At 43.1% G+C, this 21,576-nt stretch overlaps 1 protein-coding gene across 6 annotated transcripts in view; it reads right to left on the reverse strand.

Moving 5' to 3' along the window:
- The window catches only part of lrrc4ca (leucine rich repeat containing 4C, genome duplicate a), a 36,551-nt gene extending 16,961 nt beyond the window's left edge, over positions 1-19,590 (reverse strand). For 3 of the 6 annotated variants that reach the window (XM_062563022.1, XM_062563023.1, XM_062563024.1), the window contains exon 1: positions 18,282-19,590. The gene's annotated coding sequence lies outside the window, so the exon portion shown is untranslated. Of the gene's footprint in view, positions 1-18,022; positions 18,239-18,281 lie in introns of those variants that run through there. The other 3 variants (XM_062563025.1, XM_037450922.2, XM_062563026.1) reach the window with 3 other exon arrangements.
- Positions 19,591-21,576: the final 1,986 nt, after the last annotated feature.

Genomic DNA, 21,576 nt, shown 5'->3' on the forward strand with positions numbered 1-21,576 from the left:
CATGACCTGCCTGACTAAAACCAAAAGAAATGCTTTTATGTCTGTGAAAACTTAACATCCACAGTTTATGGCAATTTTCTTGAACCACATCTGTTCCTTTCAACCAAATATTTAAAATCGAGTCACTATTATATTTGTGTTTAAAATTATTCTCTAGATATTAACGTAAATAATGAATTTGGTCATGATTGTTTGATTTACACAGGACAATAATATCTGGGATGGACTCCAAAAAAATAGAAAAGTGCTAATGTTTCCAAGAGTGTGAGTGTGGCTCACTGACACATTTTTTACTTTTGGATAATGGAGGTTTTTTTCTTTTTCTTGACGAATATCACCGGACTGAAACGTATTGCCTCCACTTTATTATTTTTGGGAGACCTCCGTCGGACTCCCAGCCTTCTGAAACGCTCCTTTTGTTACAGCAATGCATTTCGTAAAGAGTTTATTACAACCTCATATTTTGCATGGACACCAGAGGAATATTTATCATCTCGTTAGATCTACTGCAGTCAGTCCAAATACAGCAGCCATTTTGTCTTTGTTCTTTTTCTTCCATGTACGCACAGAGATCAAGACGTATAGTCCAACACATTTCGACTAAAATCAATGACTTATGGTCCAGATCGCAGCATACTTTGACCCACAGGTCACACTACATCATCCACTTGAAATGACCAGAAATGCAAGTCAGTCTGAATCAATTGGCTGCACAGCCACTCGTTCAATTAAGATCGTGGGGGGGGGGGGGGGGGGTCAGTGTGGTTTGCAGAGTGGTGAGTACCGGCTCCCAAAGGAGCTGTAAGTGCTGAAAACAGCTCAGCTGCATCTTCCATTTGTCACTATCTAATGGTAAATCCATCTGTATCTGGTAAAAGACTCTCGCCAGGCCAGATTGCTAAGTGAAAAAAAGGGACATATTGATAAATACATACAAACGGTTTAGGTGCTGAAATAAACTCTTGATGTAAAATGTGTACTGTATGGCTATCTATTTGAGTTTGTTCAAAAAGCAAGAGATTATATCCATATATTATGAAAAGATCTTTGAAATCTCTAAGGGTTGCTGTGACATCATGCAAATGCACACAGAGTGATATTATCCTTTAATAAATTCTAAGGTATATGATGGTGAAAAGATAAAAACTATTAACGGACCTTAACACGGGCATCAAGATGAAGTAAAATCATGCAGAAGAAAGAATGCAGATTTATAATTATCCTAATTCAAGGAAATGTGTCTTAGTTCATTTAGAATATATAGGACTTCAATAGGATTTCAACTAAATGAATGCACATCTTTTCTGTCGGATGGCTTATTTTGATAGCATGTGTTTTGTACAAGAACTGTTTGTCTGCCTGTATAATGAATTTACAGTCAATAAACACTGCCACGGACGTCCAGAATCTTGAAGTGCAGACAAATGTGCCGCCATAATATCCTGTTCAGCCAAAGTGATTTGGAAGGAGTGTCGCGAGCTTTTCATATTTGTAACTGACAAACTCGTGCAAGATGAGGTCTATTTACTCTAGATTAAGCTTCATTCTTCTTTCTGAGATGACACAAAGCATGGCTATCTACACGTCCAATGGAATTGAAATGGCTGTAGGGCTGAATGATAACAGCAAAACGTTACGCAACATAAGCTGCCGGATGTTAGCGTGCTTCCCAACATATGGCCTCTGACATACATTTGCTGTCAATACGTAACGTTTTTTTTAAAGAAGTGTATTCACTGACCACACTCGAGGCAGAGTGGAATTAGTGCAATCAAGGGAGATATGGAGTTAATATGTCAAATTGAAAAGCCTGAATCAGCATTCTGAGCCCAAAGAGAGTTCATGTAGGGGGAGGAATAGTTTCTGCATGGAGGATGAAAGGCTGACAAGCCTAAATAAAGGAAACATGGAGTAAAAACAACTAGAAGTGTATGAGAACTGTGATCCTGTGGCTCTTGGTTTCTGTGAGACCAGTCTATGATTATTTTATTTTCAAAAGAATGTGTTCCCTCTCTTCATCTGCCTGGGAAATTGATGTAGTCCTCTCTAAACCTCTTAAGTTTTCACCAGCCTTTAGCAGTTCACGACGTGGGGACATGCCGACCCTGTCATTAGGGATGAGAGAAGTACACAAAGAAGCTTTCATGGAGAAGAACATGTTAAGGACGGCACAATGGACGTTAGCATTGAGAGGGAGGGAAGTAGGGAAACAATGCTGACACTTAAAAGGGAGAGGGGATAGTAGGCAAAGGTAGTTTGAGGAGAAGCAAGGAAGATGAAAGACGCAGATTGCATGGTTAGCCCTGGAGAGAAAGAGCCAAGGAAATTACCAATATGAAATGTCTCCCTGACTCTCATGTGAAAGGCTGGCAGAAGCCTGTGAAGAAATATGCATGAGAACGGATGCCATGCTACCAATAAGCATATGCAATACGAATTAATGTGATAGCTACCTGGCAGACTAATATAGAACGCTAACGGCATGTGCGGTGCGAGACTAAAATTGACCAAAAGGATAGATCACTTATTAAAAGTGTGAATCAGAGGAGAGAACAGCGCAAAGTGTGTCATTCCATCCGGCTGATTGTCAGGGCCTAAGCGGGGAGCTCTGGGTGGAGCTGATCATTGTCCATTTGCACAAACCACCCACAATGCAACAGTACAAACCCGATTTGATGCCAGTTTAGGCAAAACGAGTATGCAGACTAAATTGCGCGAAAGATTTTAGTCATTTGTTGTGTTGGCGCCGCAGCACATTGTCTGCTGACATCTTTCAGTGGATGACTGCACAGCAGCTGAAAACCAACCTTCACAAGTCTGAACTTCCTTCCAGGGCTGTCCCACCAACGACCCCATCCCGGACCGCTGGGCACCTCGGTGTGACAGTCGACTTTCCCCTCACTGCCAAAAAATGCAGCAGCAACACGTCTCCGTAGAGTCGTGCTGCCAACGGCAGGAGGACACGTTCCCTTCTCGCTCGGGAGGCTCTGGTCATCTCACTTCTTGACTGTTGTAACTCCCTCTAAGCAGCAGCTGAGCCGGTGTTTAGCCTGAATTCACACCACTCAGCTCCTCCGCTCCATCACTGGTTACCAGTGGCTTTTCAAAAACAAAAAAAGGTATTTGTGTGCTGTGCGGCCCCCGGATCAGGTCCACACCACAGAAGGCTTGGAGAGCCACCTCCACCAACTATAGCTGAGCAAGGTAGCACTTTATTAGCACTTACTGAAAGCACTTTAGTTTGGCTTTCTTGATTCTTGTTGTTCTGGGTTATGCATGTATTTGTAAGTCGCTTTGGATCAAAGCGTCAGCTAAATGAAATGAGGGATGTTAGTTGGGTCTGTTGATCAAGACCAAAAACCTGATAACCACCGACTTGATTCGCTGACATTTTTTTATGGATATTCACGGTGTCCAAATAATGCTTTAAATTATTATTATAGACCCCCTCCTCACCTTTTTACGCACAATTACTATTAAGTTAAATATTGCGTTTGCGCACAAAGGGAATTTTTTTGGTGACCATATAAAATTGCTTGCAAATTATATAAATGATATACTATTGAAGGTTGCTTTGAATAAAAGCGTCAGCTAAATAACATGTTATGTAATTGCCATGATAGATAGAAAGCATATATATATATATATATATATATATATATATATATATGGGAACCCCCTTCCTCTTTTTTCACTGTATGAGTTTCCATCTCATGCATTTCAACATTTACTTTGCATATCTGTTATGCCCCTAGAATGAACTCCTCACATTTGCGGTTTTGTCACCCTTGCACCCTTCCTTTGCAACAAAAAGAAATCTCTTTGAGGCATACTGCAATAAATGTTTAACACATTTTTGGTTTTGATTTTCAAGATCCTGTGACCCTTTCTGTCACATTAGCCTTTACTTAAATTTTACATTTGATCATGTTTTTCTTCATCAAATATTTAAATAGCTCTGTGTAATTAGTATTAGATACTCTTGAAACAGCTGCGGGGCTCGAGGCGCGTGTTTGTTTTTATGCCTACACTGGTGTGTTCATTTTTGTCAAGGCAGTAGACATTACAGCATGCATGGGAGAGCAAATGTTTTTTCGAATAAAAGCCACAATTTAGCTTTGCACAATTTTACCTTTTCTCAGCCTAAAATGTGGAAACCCAGTTCACAAGCAAGCCGGCATAACACCCTTGTTTTGTTTCCACATGCTGAGACCATTCTTCAACCGGCTTTCAGAAAATCCATGTGGACACATTTCATTGTTTTGTGCAAAATCGCACAAAAGACTTGTCATCAGGCTTCAGCTACCACCATGTAGAAGAGTGAGCATACAGGAGTGCAGCTACCCCATTCCCAGCTGGATTTAACACTTGGGATGCTAAGCGGATTTAGATTGCCTTATCGGCACAAAGCAGAGCGTTCATTACAGGTACCAAAAGTTGAAGTTGATAGTGGAGTTGAGAAAGGAAATACCGACATGATACTAAAGGAAGGATGTAATACGAAAGCCAAGTCATGAAGCTAGGTATTATTCTCCTAAAGGGAGAAGACAGGAATGGGACATCTGCAGTGTTTTCCCTACCATTATACCAGACGAGTACTATGCACGCACTGCCCATCCCCCCCCCCCCCCTAAACCCCCTCGGCCGGTCCGCATCTGTATATGTGAGGACTATGGTAGCCATAAAATGTGCAGATGAGCAAAATGTTAGAAATAGGAACTGGCCCTTTCCAGCTAATAATAATACTGGAAGTACAATTATTTGTCTTTACAACACGTGGACACATTGGAGACATGGACACCTCTACTCAGCTTTTTGCATGAAAGCCCCGGGAGAAGCATCAGATAACGGGGATGCCATACACAATCGGGTTTTTTTTTTTAGAAAACTCTTACGTTTTCATGTCTTCTCTAGACGGCAACGTGTTTACAACAACAATTATTTACAGGCTGCATCATTGATATGTTTTTTTTTTTTTTATTGAGATTCCATTGCAAACATTGACTTCACAGACCCTGCACAGTACATTCCGGTTGTTACTTAGTGCCGGATCCTCAACACAAACACTTGGTACTGAAATAGATTATTGTTGGATGGGTGGATTATTGAGAGATACAGTAGATAGACTGTTAATGCTGTTCCCTGATTAAAGAAACATGTGTGCTGGTACCTACCGAAAAATAAAACTATTAATGGTAACTTGCCTGTTATGATATAATATTGATTTCAGAAGAGAACGGTTTATTCTATAATTAGTGTGTTTTCACAAATACACTACTACAATCCATCCACTTTGTAAATGAAGTATGTATGCTGAGTGTAATCAGAGGCTAATTGCAATGATGTGGACGGATAATTCGAGGCCTGACCACATAGGTTTGATCTTTTTAAATGTAAGTCTCTGAGCAGATTCAAGCAGAGGCCTCAAACCAGCACATGTGCAGTGTGAGAGCTGACAACCGGAGTGTAGTAAGCAGTGACCCATGCTGAGGATTCTGCTTCGATAATTAAAGTTCATTGCTTTTCCATTGGGCTTTTTTTTTTTTATTTATAGCGTAATTTAATTTGGCATGGAGGAGACAAAAAAAAAGTGCACTTTAGATTCTAATTGATGCTGGTTTCTCCCAGTACTGCATCCTCAGCATTCTTTCTCTGCAGCCATCGAAGTTAGTTAGGCGCGGGATGGAGTGCAGAGGAAGATAGAGAAGTGGGAGAAAGGTGAAGGGAGGGACAGGCAAAGGGAAGGGGAAGAAAATAAGGAGGCTATTACATAAGGGGGGGGGGGTGCAAATTTGATTTTCTTCTCCATCGATTGCTCGCTGGTGGCTTTGAGAGCCAGCGGAAGCAGGGTCCATTTTCTTCTCACTGTCGTGAGGGAGATTACCAGAGGCTGCGCTGGTTTTCTATTTGAGGAATAATGAAGAGTGTGTCACTATACAAAGCCTACTATGGTCTTGCAGCAGATTCTCTATGTACCGCCCCCTCCCCTTCCCACATGGCCTGGCTCTCTCCACCCAAAGAAATGGAAAAGCTTGTGATGGTTTGCTTCTCCCCTTGTTGCGCGGCAGTCGCAGTGCAGAAGAACGTCATGTGGTGAAGGACAGATCATCGGGGACAAAGCCCTCGTCAGGTGATTAGCTTCATCCTCCACTGTATCAGCAATGTCTGAAACCCTGTACTCCTCCTTAGATGTTACAAAAGGTTAAGGGATCGTCTCAGGCTGAAAGTATGGTTTCCCCTGCAACGCGCTTATTTTTAGCGTCTTTACTTTTTGCAACTATGGGGATCCTCCCAAATGACCTGAATGCGAGGATGCATTTGACACCTTTGTTCATTAAGAAAAATAGGGAGCAGAAAGTCAGCCTTTCGTGAGCTCCCATGACAACATAAGTACGTCTAGAACAGACCGTGGAGAGGCAGCCTCACAAAGATTATGTAGCCCCACTTCTCTGCCCCCCAATATTTCACTCTGGTCCTGGTGGAGTAAAGGTGTCAGCGAAGACATTCACACCACCGGTTCACCCAAACGGAGAAATGGAACGATGAAAGGAAAACACCAGAGGGGATGGGGGAGGACAAGTGGCTTTTTTAATGACTTGTGTGTGATGGGAATGCTGTTAATGAGGAGGGCTGGGATAAGAAGTGGCGCTTCCCACGTAGCAATGAAAGCCTGGGAGGAGCCTGAAGAAGATCTTGGCTCGGTCGGCTCCACGCAGTTACAGCAGAGCTCTGCAGACCACAGCAGCGTGCGATGAATAGAGTTTGACTGGGAGGCAGGGAAAAATGGCAAAGTGATTGAGCTTCTCCTCTTGCCCCATCTCCCAGAGAGACAGGGCAGCTCTCCAGTGAAGATCAGTAAGGTGGGAGATGGAAAGTGAGCGGGTGGGCAGAAAGAAGGCAAAGCGAGGGACAGAAGCCCCAGGAGGGTTCATCTCCAGTCAGTACTTCCATCGGGGCTCTCCCCACTGCTCTTAAGTCTCCATCTGCAGATGAAAAATAAATAAACTCTATAGATGGCCTTCATCTCCTCTGAGAGAGAGAGGGAGGTTTCCAGGGAGCAGTCTTTACTTTCCATGTAGTTATCTCTCTGTCTTCCATCTTCAGAAGAGTGCTTCTTCACACACACTGTCACATGTTCACTCTGTCCATATACATATATTCCAAATGTAAATGACCACAACACGTTCACGTCACATCAGGAAACAACACTTTGCCCACTCTCACTACATATTACCTATATATATATTATATATTGGTGATGCGCAATGATTCAAATTTGTAATCACGAATAAAGCTTGTTCTTTTTCTTGCTTGATTAGCATACACAGTGTAAGCAACCAAAGAGATCAACATACTTTGATATTTTAGCACAGAACACCAGACACAGTGGAAGCAAATTAAACATGATAACTAAGACAGTATCCCCCCCCCCATGTGAATCGCATAGATGGTGTAATGCCTGTCAGAGACGCAGGGAGGGGAGAGAAAATGAGAGACAGCAGATGTGACTCCACTCTATTAGTTTTTGGGAGGACTGCCAGGTCAGATGGCATGGCACGAAGGGACGAGAGTTAAAATGTTACTCCCGTTTGCCAAAGTTTATCTTTCTATTGTGCAGTGTAAATTCGGACCTGCACTAAATGTGAATGTTCTGCATTGGATGCCAATCAATACAGCGTGGATTAAATGTCCAATTATGTTAATTTTCCAGTTTAATTATCGTGTTACTGTTTTTCTTCAGTTTTAGTGGATGGTTACTAATAATAGAACGCATGCAAGGATGTCTGTATGACTCAATTGGGAAGTGAAGAGATATGAAGGTCCTTACCTCATATCGCCACTTATTTAACTAAAACTCATATCGCCACTTATTTAACTAAAACTAACAGTCACTAAAGAAACTGTTTCAATGAGCAGAAAGTGAATAATATCAAACAAGTTATCCCTCCTTTTGCATTTTCACACTCATGCATCGACCTCTGATTTCCTCTTCGAAATGGGCCTGTTATACAACTGAATTTTGGTGAATCATCACTCTTTAGTGTCGTCTCCTGGTGGTTCACATAAACAGGATGTAATAGAACAAGTGAGTGAATGCTCTCTCACATTACAACAGGTGCTGCCTGACCAAGGAATGGTTCCAAGGTTTGTAACACTATTTAGAGAACAAGAGAGAGAGAGACAGAGAGGGAGAGAGAGAGAAATGAAATGAACCGAATAAGCACATATCCCCTGCCACATGCCCGCTTTTCACATTGCAGTCACAGGCGCTTTGGCCTCTGCGGTTACACAGATGCAGAAATGTCTCAAGGGCTTGTGCATTTGATACGGCACCAGAATGATCCAAACAGCAGAAGAGAAGGCTTTGTTTCAGATTTGCTCATGAGACATGGGACTGTTTCACTTTGAATTCAAAAGCAAATCCCATTACATTGGAGGCAGGAGCCCCCTACAAGTGCCACGAGCTGTAGACAGCATTGTCAGAGAGTGTGACTTTAGCCGGTAATGAGATATTTCTTACTGCATGTGTGAAGAGACCCCACAGATCCAACCACACACACCGTACTACTAGGTACCTTGGATGAGAAATGGGGAGTAGAGAGAGAAAGAGAGTGGATTTTAGATCGCTACAGACTCACTGTTTAAACACACAACTCATTTTAATTTCTTGATCATGATTAAAAACACATGCGCTGTAAAATATGGATTCATTAAACAAGTGTGTGTTTTATATGGAAATACTGAAATGACTAGCGGACCAATAACCGAGCTTCAGCTGGACACGAACAAAAGCCCGACTGAGGGACGCTCTCTGTGTGTGTGTGTGTGTGTGTGTGTGTGTGTGTGTGAGGGAGAGAGACCCAATGTTAGCAGTCACATCACATCACAGTCTGCATCCACATTGATTAAGAGAGTCACCATGCAGACTAATTTCAACATGAAGCAGACAGAACAATTACCAGCAACGGCTGATTTCACGTAAGCACATCAGAAGACTTTATTGGTGGTTGAACTTTTATATCCCCATACTCTCAAGATATTTTCTTCATATTTAATGGAGCTTTAATTGCTCCGTTATTATCATTTATTTAATTCTTAAATAATAGAATAGTGTATTCTGTATGAGTACACTTATGTGGAATCCTATATTTCTTGGAGCAGGGGAATTGATCATCAGTATGTTGTGTGGTTGTGATTCGATTATTGCTTTCTACTCAAGATAGAGCCCTTTGAGAGACTTAAACCCAGAGCTACTAAAGGACTGCAAGAGCCGAAGCCATCCATCAGAGCCGGACGATGCAAACAAATTAATTTCAGTATTGCTCGTCCGAACCGGTCCCGCGACACAGCAGAGCAAAATAAGATGTTGTATTAGGAGAGGTGAAGGGATGACATATAATAAGCTGGATATCAGAAAACCCTCTCGTGGCGGCAAAGCAAAGGGCAGGAAAATATATGGATAAATGAGAGCGAATTGGTTCCGCAAAAATGAGACGAGGCCAAGGCAGAGCATTAAAACTCTTCACCTCTTTTGAAGTGCGTGGTGCTGAAGACAGTGTAGCTCTAAAGATCTGTGGTTATCCTTCAAAGGCTCTGTAATGACTAGAAGTGGGTGCACGAGAAGCCGGCTGCGCACAGCTGTGTGTGTTGCTTTTAGGCGCCACTGTGGTGCCGCCGTCCTCTAGGAATGATTAACCCAGAAGAGCTTAATATAGAAGGAGAGGAGAAGAAATAGATGGAAGAGAGGGAAAGCGACAGAGGGAGGGAGGACATCTTTGTATCCCGTTGAGAGTCTACTCTCTACCTCTGTACATCAAAACATGTTCACCGCCCTTTTACCCAATTTGTCTGTAAATTAATCGTTCACTGTAATCAGTCAGAAGCCCTGAAATGCACTTTGTTGCTACGGTTGTGGGTACACCATGTGTGCAACAAGCAGACTGCTGGTCATTTACTTTTCCTGTGCACATGCCATTAAGCTCATTTAGGGTAAAATGCCTGTGCTGCTCTGGGAAAAAAAAAATAAAGCTAAAAGTTTCCTGTATTCTGCACTATTAATGTTAGCCACAGAAATCAGACCAATGAACAACGGATATAGTGAAAATGGATGCAGTATTCATGATGCAAATGATCTCCAGAGTGGTAATAGCACGTTGGGGATGGATTGACTGCGTTGCCACCAGGGCGAGCAATCATGTCTGCAACTATTCCGGCTAATTGTGACACGGTGGCAGTTGCAGCGGGGGTGGGCTGGGTTCGCTCCCGACACAGAACACCAGCCCGGCCTGCTAGTTCACATAGAGCCATCAGCCCTAATCTCCCGCTATGTCCTAACAATAGCGCTGATGTGCTTGCTTTCTGGAGAAGCTTTGCTCCCCCCCCCCCCCTGCTTTTTTTTTTTTTCTGGGTCTCCCAGCAGCCAGCAACCCTCTTTAGCTTTTCCATTATCAAGGGAACAGTAAAGCTGAAATCAGCCGGGCATTGTTGCTCCCGTGGAACGGATGGGATGGAAGGCGGACAGGTTTCCAGATTTGGCGGTTACACGAGCTTGGAAACGTGGAGGATGTGAATAAACAGTTATCTAAACTATTAGCAAAGGAGGATAAATGCGCCGGATGGTGTGTACGTGAGAGGAAGATACTCAAGAGTTTAGCAAAGTGGAAAAAATAAGAGAGAGAGAAAGAGAGAGATAGGGGCTCAAAAACACCCTTCAAAATGAGGCCGTTCAGAAGACAATCGTGATGATGATATATGCGGAAAGAAATCATTTCAAATCAACTAGAATCAATTCTCTTTTATTACTAGGGGTTCTACTAGTATATGGCCAGTACCTGTCCCATTTGCTACTGAGCAGCTCCATTTTGACTTTCCTAAGGCTACCAGATGATGTTGAATAATGGATACAGCTTATGGTTTAGAGTTTTCAAAACACTTTGTGACTTTCAGAGAAGTAAAAAACATGTTCTTTCTTCAAATGAAACTATAACATTTTAAAAATAAGCCACAAACATAGGTGTCGTCGATTCAGTACTCCAGCTAATTCCAGTTAATGTTTGCAAACTTAGATGTTAATATCTGACTGACTAGGCTTGGCCAATGGTTATTCTCCATAGCTTTGTGACATTCCACCATGGTTGGCTATGTGGTTATACACAAAAATGTATGTCAATATTTCCCAAACATATGTATGTGTCACGGCAATACTTTACGGAAATGATAATAATCATGTGTCCATGATCCAAGGAGCACACGTTTCTAACAAAATGTTGCTCATTCAAAAATAAAACCAACAAATAAAACTCTCCAATTCTCATTGAAGCAGAGAAAAATAAAAGATCTTGTGAGCATTTTCCAACATTGCTCCATTTATTAATTTGGATCGGGTCCACTTCACAGAGGCTGTAATTACGATGCAGCCGATCCTTTGATGTTGGAACAAATGGATACAGAAATAGCAGGATGGTCTTTATTCGACATTTCACCATAAAGAACCCTCAATCTGCCCAAAGAGAGCACACTTTGTTTCCCTTACACTGATTTTGTCACGTCCAATAGGATGACAGATCGTAAAAAATAAAACTCACTTTCACTTCACTTTTTTTTATTTTTGACACTCATGGGTATTCTCCCTACATTGTAGTATACTTTATGACTTAATCATCTCATTTGTCCTTCACCACCCCTTGTCCTGTCTTATCAGTCAGACACTAATGTCCACTGGAAACAAGGAAGAACTTGTTTCCGTACTGAAGTTGTTCACCTGCTGAGCCGTCAGGGACACCTCACATTCACCTGACCTCTTTTACTCCACATTATAATTCAACTGAATTGTGCTTGAGAGCAGAGGAAAATACAATATGAAGGCCGGGAGATTATGGGGCCTTTACAGAATAAAGAAACAGCTAGAGATGAAGCCAATGAATACAGAACAAATCACACTCTCTTTTTTTGCTCTTTTTGTGTCATGCAAATAAAGGGCATACTGTTGGGGGTGCAAAGAGGAAGGATTGTGTGCCAGTGACTGTCGGGGTCCCACCTGTTTCATCAGGCCCTTTTAACCTGCCCTAAAAAAAGTCTCCCAAATGGCTTTGTCAAAACAGATGATTTTTAGCATGATTTCCCCCCATGTATTTTTTAAAACTAATGCAAAATATAAAGAGCAGATTAGCCTTCAACTTCAAATCAGATGGAGATTAAATTCCACTCAAATCTGTTGATTTGAGTGGCACTGGGAAAAGGGAGAAACCCACATCAGAGAGTGATAAATTGAAAAACAGCTGTACATGGTGATCAACCTTTGTTCCCTAAACTCACACATTCCCATCAACATATGAATGCTAATGTTGTCTCTCTCTCTCTCTCCATGAGAAACACCCACACTTAAACAAACCTCACAGTCCCACAGAGAAAAGGCATTCCTCACGACTTATAAATATTACAATGAGCCGGATTTGGGTCATTAACATGACACACTGGTTACACAGGAGCCCAATTAGCAGTCAACACACAGCCTAGAATGTTCCCCTGTTGCTACACATAATCACGACATCCCGGCAACAGAATCCAGTGCTGCAAAGGATCAAACCACACACACACACACACACACACACACACAATCACATTCAAGAGATATCAAGGACTCTACCGATAGCTTGACCGGATGAGGAGGTCACATCTGGTTAAGGGTGTTCACTTTAAGACTTAAAAATTCTTTTATTAAACATGTCTCCTCCTAAATTTAAATGAACAGAATGAATGCAGTCAACATTGGGATGACCCATTTTTTTTAATTCAGTCAGCTAGAATAGCATAGTCAGCGTTATACTTTTACAGGAAAACGGACTGGATATAAAATGTAAAATATAGTATAAAATAATTATATTTACTTTGATCAATGATGTACTGTACATGTGTTTCTATGGAAACTTATCAACCAAAAGATAATTTATTCGCAAAAAAGGAAATGATATAGAACAGAGCCTTGAATGTTCTCTCCTCAGTGACAGACGGGCTGCAGCCCAATGCTGTGGAGTCTGGCACGGCTACAGGAGGCTAGTTAATGTGCTGCAGTCACACAAGCACACACAGAGATACATGAACACACACACACACACAGTCTCTCCTCCCATCCCGCATGATGCCAGCCTTGACTACTTAAAGCCATCAAACTATTATTCATGACAAATATTGTCAGACAAACATTTTTAATTTACATGATATGTCATTTAGCGGACGCTCTTATCCAAAGCGAATTAATTGATAAACCGTCAGTTATAAAGGGACATTTTACTTAATTGCGTTTGTTTGCTTTATATTCATTCATAAAAACCTTCAATGTGACATTGGCGCTTTTTAATTGAGCTATCGTGAATGGATTTTGGGGTACTTAAAGATGAACTGCCTGTTTGGCATCTGCTCAGGGTCTATTCTTGTTGTGTATGAGGGAAATGACCCATTAACCAGACATACATGAGCTCACTCCATTCACCCAGGCCTTTTGGCAGCTTGTGTTTTAAAGCTCCAATCATGTCTTTTCTCTCTCACACATGCAGCAGGGCAGCGGACTGACAGCCCCTGTCACAAGGCCTTGACCCAAGCAGTGAAACAGACTGGTACCTCGGCAGACTCCATAGAGACAACTTGGATTAAATCAAGTATAAGTCTATCCTTGTCAGATTAAGACTATCATAGTAGGGGACGGTCTGCCTACATGCAGGTGCTAGAATGAGTGACACATTAAGGTCAGAGACTAAAAGGGTGAGAGTGAGAGATGGAAAACACTATATACGCTGACATTACTACACAATCCAATAAACACATCATGTATACATGCATGCACGTGCACTCCTGATGGAAAACAGATTAAATAATTGTATGTATGTCCTGAAATTGTATTTTGTTTTCTCTTTTTAAGGTCTTGTGTGTGTGTGTGTGACATATTTAACAGCAGGATTTGTAAATGTTGTGCACTGGTGGATCTTTTCATGTGTGAGAATTTTCTTTTTCCTTCAAAAGAATGATTATACAGTATAATGCCTGCACTCCACAGTCTGAGAATGTGTGAGTGCTAGATGGGTGCGACCACGCTGCGTTGTTTTGTGGGACTTTGACTGATGACCAAATTCCTGCTGGGATGATGAGCTGAGCAACCATCTGATTGCCAGCCTGATTGGGTTTAGCAGTTAAAAAGCAGATCTCGGAGACAGACGGTAAAGCTCGACCCAGATGTCCAGATTCCAGACACGCATTCTGCACCCCTGGGTTGGCAGAAGGCACCGGTTCAGGGGGGGCTCACGCATGCGCGTTGACACCCACACACACACACACACAGGTAGACACTACTGTAAAAAGAAGTTAAAAAAATACTTCAGAACAAATTGGCAGTTCCTTCTTGTATGTACACGTGCTACTCTGACACACAATTTGTCTTCGATGACTGAGAGAAAATACCTAGAAAAAAATCCTAAGGCGGCAGGCTTATGGTCTATGAATTTAAAAAAAGGTCTACTTTTCTTTGCTTTAAATCGTCAGAGGCCGTGTGTGTGAGAGAGAAATAGAGGGAAATGTGTTTGAGTAAATTTGCACTCTTTTCATGCAAGCTGTTACTAACAGAACCTTCACATCACTCCCACTTCGGGTAATATCACTGTCACCGGGACATTGTAGGCAGCGGAGAGCAAGGTGAGAATCACTAAATTGAAAAGACACAATCATCACAACTGGCAAGGTGGGTGATGTAAGCCGAGTGGTGAGTAATGATGCACCCTGAATTCAGGTCAGTGCTCTAAACTGAAGGAAGCGAGGAAACAGGGACAGAGTGATGGAAGGGTTGGAAGAGTTCCTCATTTCAGCTATGAGTCAATGCAGCAAAAAATATTTAAAAAACGGTAATGTTTCAAAATAGCAAAAACACGAGCAAACACCTTTTAAAACTACGCATGGCTGAACACACTTATCTACTTTCAGTGTAATCCCCTCCTTTCCCTCCTGCGAGAGCGGCAGTGGGACGGGACGGGAAAAGAGCAACGCTCTGTGGCCTCCAGAACCACGGAATGGCACTTTTATGATGTCTCCCAGATTATTCCCTGGGATGGATGGGCTGAGCTGAAACACCAATTGATTAATCCATCGACTGGCGGGAATGTGCTGCGGCTGTCTCCCTGCTCAGCTGTTCTTTCCCCGGACGGAACATCGAGCCAGACATGCCGGGAGAGGATGACTAATGAGTGGGACCACTGCAAGTACCGTTTGTGTCTGTGCGCTCGGAATGCTCGCTTGTGTCGGGTCAAAGTACATTATACGGAACAGACATGAACAACGTACAGTACTGGGTTCAGAGCATCCACAAGGGGTACCTCACGTTTCCTCTCTAAATACTATACTGTGATACTTGCAGTGACAGAACGCTGTTGAGCTGCTACATGCTTCGCAGCAACCCAAAACACTCTCTTCAAATCAGTGCATCATTCATCAACATCACAGTTTAGAAGAAACCTAAGGTTGAGGTTTGAGGCTGGGCTGAGACAACATGGAGTCAATTCCTTCATTTCAGAACACTCTTCTCGCCTACCTCTTGAAACATGCAGGATTATTATAGGTCGAGCTTCTGTATCTAAGCAAAATTCATTAGCGGTGACGAAATTTTAAAAAAAAGAAGGCTTCAAATCACATATAGCTTTTGCACCAACCCCAAAATCTGTGCAAATGCTTCCACCTAAGGGTTAATTACGAATGGAATTAATTGTGTCTGTTTTGATAATCCGGACACATTGGGGAAGGTATTTTATGGTTTTGTTTCTTCTGCAAAATGTATACTATCACTTAAGCAAGCGAGATTTGAAAAAAATTGTGGTGCTGAAACATTTGAATTATCACTGGCAATCAGGACATATGCACATTAACCTTTGCTCATTACAACAGAAAAAGGCTCTGCATGCTATTCTTGTTATATATCACAATAGATAGTGTTGGCTTTGAAATCAACGCATTTTGGAGTATGTTGTCAGCCTGGTCTTCATAAAAAAAGATTCTTTAATATCCAAGACCCACTGCGTCGCACTGCTGCATGGCCTCAAATACAAAAAGCGAGGGAGTAGATAACAAATCACTGTGACGGTCCCTTTTTCATTGAATGAAACCCCCTGAGAGATTTTATACCCAGAGAAGATCAAAAATGTAGGGGTAGCTCCATTATTGATACAAGTACCCGGCAGTGAAATAAAAGAATGCTAATGGTGTCCTAAGCCGGGCTTTGCAGAGATTAATCCGATTTGAGAAATTAACGTTTTATTATATGGCACAAAGTGCTGGCCCTGATCTGAACTGAGTCACAGGCTGAGGAGGAAAAAAATGACAAAGGGAGTGTGGGAAGGGAACATTGGAATAAAGTCCGCCTCTTTGCAAAACCCTGGCACCTCATTTCAGCAGTGCCCTTTTCCAGCTGACAAGTTCATTAATTTTCTGACACGGCTGGTTGGAATGATTTTTAATAGATAAGTCAGACAACAATGGCAGGAGAAATTGGAAATAAAACAAGATATCTACGGTAGCAAGATTATCAGCGGAGGACAGGCTTTGTGTGAGTCTGCTACACCTGCTCTAAGGCTACTTCCCCGCCACTGCTCAGATGGACTAGAGGGACCACACGGCTGATGCTACTACTGTGGTCCCTGTTGCAAAGATGAATAAAACAAACACTACTAAGATACAATTGTCAGCTCCCTACGATCCCAAATCTACACCCCGCATTCATTGTGAAGACCATTGCCACTAGAATGAGGAGGTTTGAGTGTGTGTGTGTGTGTGTGGGGGGGGGGGGGGGGGGGGGGGGTGGTCTTTCAAATTGAAACAAATCAAGTGTTTTGACTTGTTATCTTTAAACAGTGGACATAACATCATTTCAGAGATATTTGTGGACGCATACAAACATTTTTCCTCAGAACAGGCAACTTGCAAGCCCTGTATTAGCCCTGTATTATTGGTTATCATGCAAAGTGTTGACAATTGCGCCTATCCAGTTGTACAAATAAGTCCTTTTCAATGTGAAAAACTGAAAAACTATGAGAATCATTCTCCATCAGTTCCCAACAAACAACTGCAATCTTAGGAATATGTAGGGGGGGATTTATCATCTTAAAGCCTCTGACAGAGAAAAAACATTAAAATCAGCAGTTCAATTTGTCTCCCCAAGGCGATGTCACTCCATCATATCGTGGGCTTTTCTTTCAGCCAGTAAATAATGTCTGCCATGTTTCCCACTTTCACAGGTGAGAGATGTAATTCATTCTTTGTCTGAGGAGAGACAACCACTTCTATTAATGCCATCACCACCAACAACAGTTTATTGCCAACGTGACAGGCAACTATTTCTTACTTTGGAGTTTTTCAACTAACCTTTGTTCACACAGAACGACACATGGATGGATGGATGGATGGATGGAAAACTCATGTCTCCTCATCAAGCTAATCCGAAATAACTGCAGCTCACATTTTAACTTCACGTACATCACAGGCCTCAAAAAAGGTTGCTCCTCGTGATGCTGGCAACAGATTGTACTGAGCCGAACAGGAGCTCAGATGGTTGGACCATGAACTACAACAGCCACGTCTTCTCCAGCTAAGCAGAGGCGGAGCAAGTGCTTCAGATTTTCATTCCAGCACCACGTAAGAAGGTCAGTGAACAAGGGCCTTTTTGTGTGAACCACCGCAAGAAAAAGAAAGGCCTACAAGGACTAGCATCTTCAAAGATAGACGATAGCATGCAGAAAATTATTTCTCAAAAGGTCAAATAGTACACATGCCCGTGCTAAAGGCATTTTCAGATACTGAATATTGGTTGAGAGCGTGCAGGTTCTGTACTGGACGGATGGCAGATTGGTGCATTTGCCTTGAGCGCATTCCCCATGTGAACATTTTTTTTACGTAACCTTTTCTTCACTACACCTTTCGATAGATTTTTGCCAGATTTTTCGGTTTTGTACAACAGCTAGAGTATATATTCGTTATTGGCTCGCGATCTCACCTCGAAGGGCGCGCAGTGAAAACCGGAGCAGGTCCACGCGGGCACGCGCATCCTCTCCTACAGCGTCAAGATCAGCGCACGATTAGACGTCTTTTTGGTTGGAATGTTGTGTCCCTGATTAGTTCACATCACTGCAGTCATCCCGGAAAAGGTGGACAATCCGCACATGTGAACACATCCCACGGGGGGGGGGGGTAGACGTGGTAGTTATGTTTAAGGAATGAGTGAGTCAATCAATTTTTTTTTTTTTTTAACTTACTTGTTCACAAAGGAGCATTTGTCCGCAGAATCTCTCACTCGGGCGGATATCGGTCCTTTCCCCGCTTCCTGCTCCCAAAAACTGCCTCGAGAAAAAAAAAAAAAAAAAAAAAACATCCGCAATTCTCAGAGTATTTGGTCGGCAACGTGATGATATTTTCTTGACATTGTGTCCCCTCTCTCAAGACGACGTGGTAATCCACACATCACTCTGGATGGACATGCGGCGATAATTCATCCGATATTTCCTGCCCCCCCCTCAGTTGGCACACCACACGGAGACACCCACAAGTGCCATTGTTGAAAGTACTCTCGCGATGTGGTCAGTATTAATGCAGCTAAGATCTAAATTAAATGTTTAAAAAAGTAACCTCTCCCAGTACGGGGAGGCTCTTAATGGTCATTTTCACTTCGTTTTTTGACCTCGTTTTCAAACGTAACTTTTCTTCAAGTGCCTATTACTTCTTAGTCATCAACCCAGCTGAGTCTGATTAGATTTCACCTCACAACCCAGTGCGGTATTCGAGAAGGCTTATTTCTATTTCCCTCCCTGGTTAAAGCCCCCCCGCGGTGTAGCCAGCGAGTAGGTTCCAATGCATCGGTACCTGGAGAAAGTTCGAGGACACACCAGTATTTATCTCTTCTCTTCAGGTCGCCGCGTTCTCCATTTCCCAGAAGAAGAAGAAGAATTAGAATGCGTTAATCTGAGGGTGCCACATCGAAAAAACATCCAGCAGGTATCCTCAACAAGCCTTTAAACTCCCGTCCGTGTGTGTGGAGCAGCCTTCGTTGTTGCGCACCGACGACTCAATTCTTACATGCCTGCTTTTCTCTTACATGACCGGACGCGAGCGGCAGTTCACCAAAGGGCAGCGATCACGTCTGCGCGCTTCTTCCATCTGCCGTTTGCCTTTTCGTCAATGCGAGCCTCGCGTGGTTGTTGCGACACACGCGGTGATGGGGAAATGACTAACGGGTTATCATCCACCCCGGCGCCGCTCGTCCACGCCCCTTCTCCGTTTCCCCCCCTCGTCTGCAGTGTGTTTTAAACCGCTTCAAAATGCGCCGGCTGTATCCATCGGTGCGCTTTACGGTTACCCAAATGCGCTCCGCATTACCGGTTCCAAAAGGCGACGCACGGCGCGGACGCTGAAAGGATGAACGCACTAGGGAGGCATCACGCAGGCTACCTCCCACTGAGCTTCTCAGGTGGGACTGTTGGCCGCTGCAGGACTGTAGTGAGAGAATATTTTTTTCCCCTTCACATGGCTCTGTTGGAACTTCTAAAGCCCCCTACACAATGTCTGCACAACGTGCGCGCGCTCCTCTGCACCGGATCCCACTCAGAGGACTGGCCTTGATTAGGTGATTCTTGACCTTTGCCCCCCCCCCTTTCATTGTTCAGTCTTAATAGGGGCAAACAAATGCAAATGACTGCTCACGCACACACAAGTGGGTGAGAGAGGGGAGGGGAGGGGGGGGGGAGGAGAGATTCCGCCCATGTGCCGCTTGCTAATGGGACACGACTGCCACCTACCGACTCCCCTTAGCCTGCTGGCTGTGTGAGAGTGGCCTCGGGCTGATTACCTGCCCTCCCGTGACACACTGCGTTTGGTCTATTTAGGATTATACGGAATACACGTGTTTGTATTCTAACAATAGGAGAAACGGGCTCTCGTGACCGATCGTTGTGTGTAAACACACGGCCACAAAAATGGGCCGAAACGTCAAGCGCGAGGGAGCGGAGTCACGCCGTTCAGAAGACAGTTTGATATGTGTTGGAATCTTTCCGAGGCTTCAGCACTTTAGAGCCCATTTATAAATGCTGGCTCTGTGTTATGAATTATGAAATGCGCGTTGCAGATTTTCAGGCATGGCGGCTGACACAGGAGACTTCAGGTCTTCACAAATATTATCGCTTGTGAAACGTTTATCTCAACCTGCTGTGAGGCACATTTTCTGCTGAATGTGGGCATACGATACAATAACGGAGCTTAGAAAATCCAGATGGGTGAGTGAGAACACGTCTGTATGGGAAGGGGAGGCATTCACAGATCATGTGATAGATCTGAGGTAAACGTTTGAATGCCAGACCAGGGACGTGTCCATCGTGCTGTCAACATCTGATCTCATTCCCCCCCCCCCCCCCCCCCCCCCGCGCTGAAGGCGTTGCATCATTCATCTGTCTTCATAACTGTCGACCTGCCTGTCTGTTTTTCCCGGCACGTGGCAGTAAAGAGCGCCGCCCTTTTGCTTCCCAGTCGAAGGGGACATCTTTAAATAACTCTTGTTTTTCACTCCATTCCGCTCGCCTCACATTTTCTTTGGGTTTGGGCGTGAAGGTGTGAAACCTATGAATGTGCAAACCCACTTTGCTCTTTCACATGGTCGAGAGTGTGTGTGGGGGGGGGTTGTTACCCTTTGAATCTACAGTTACATGTCATTCACATGGAACTGCTGAGGTCACTCTTGAAAAGGTTGCTCTCATTTATTAATGCGTGTGATGTCGTAACGTGCCTGCCTTGCCTAATGGTTTTGAATTGAAGCTTTACTCGTCTGCGAGTGTGTGTTTGACACCTCTTACTTCAGGGTTTTTTTGCCATGTGGGACCCATCACTGGTGGCCATACTATTTATCTTAATAAAGCTTTTGACATCAATCTTAGCTGGTAGAAACACCTCTTTCTTTCAAAGTTATGCTTTGGCAGATATCTGAGGAATTGTTGCAGGAATCCATCACTTTAAACACACAAATGTATTCGCAAAATGCTGTATTCCACATCCTTTCATCAAACATGACACGTTAATTCCACGTTTTTACCGATGCGGGACCTGCGCACTACATTGAAGCATTACATTAAAGATCACTCTGTCCTTGGAGATTGTTGGAGAGATGTTGTGCTGCCATCATAAACAATGTGACCTTGTTCCCTGAAAGGCGAAAAGACAAATACAAGACTCACAGGGCCAGTTATTTCTGGAGTGGCAGGGGCGGGTAAAACATCTTACTTAAGGGAACGCTTGAGCATAGATTATTGGCTATGCTTTCAGCATCCTCGTACAAAATTGCTTAACGTTAACCATGTGAATTATGGACGAGGTTGTGGTGTTGGCTTTTGAATAAACATGTTTACAACACCATGATCTCCAGCATCACTTTGTCGAAAACCATCTAAAAAAAAAAAAAGCCGGTGTTTTGACAGAAGCGATGGAAGTGCAGTTAAGTGCTATTCAGAGACGGCACACAAATCTCTTCTTTTCCCAGAGAGTATTATGTTATCAGAGCCTCAGTAATAC

Source organism: Pungitius pungitius, chromosome 6, assembly GCF_949316345.1.
Source record: "Pungitius pungitius chromosome 6, fPunPun2.1, whole genome shotgun sequence".
NCBI classification, from domain to species: Eukaryota; Metazoa; Chordata; class Actinopteri; order Perciformes; family Gasterosteidae; genus Pungitius; species Pungitius pungitius.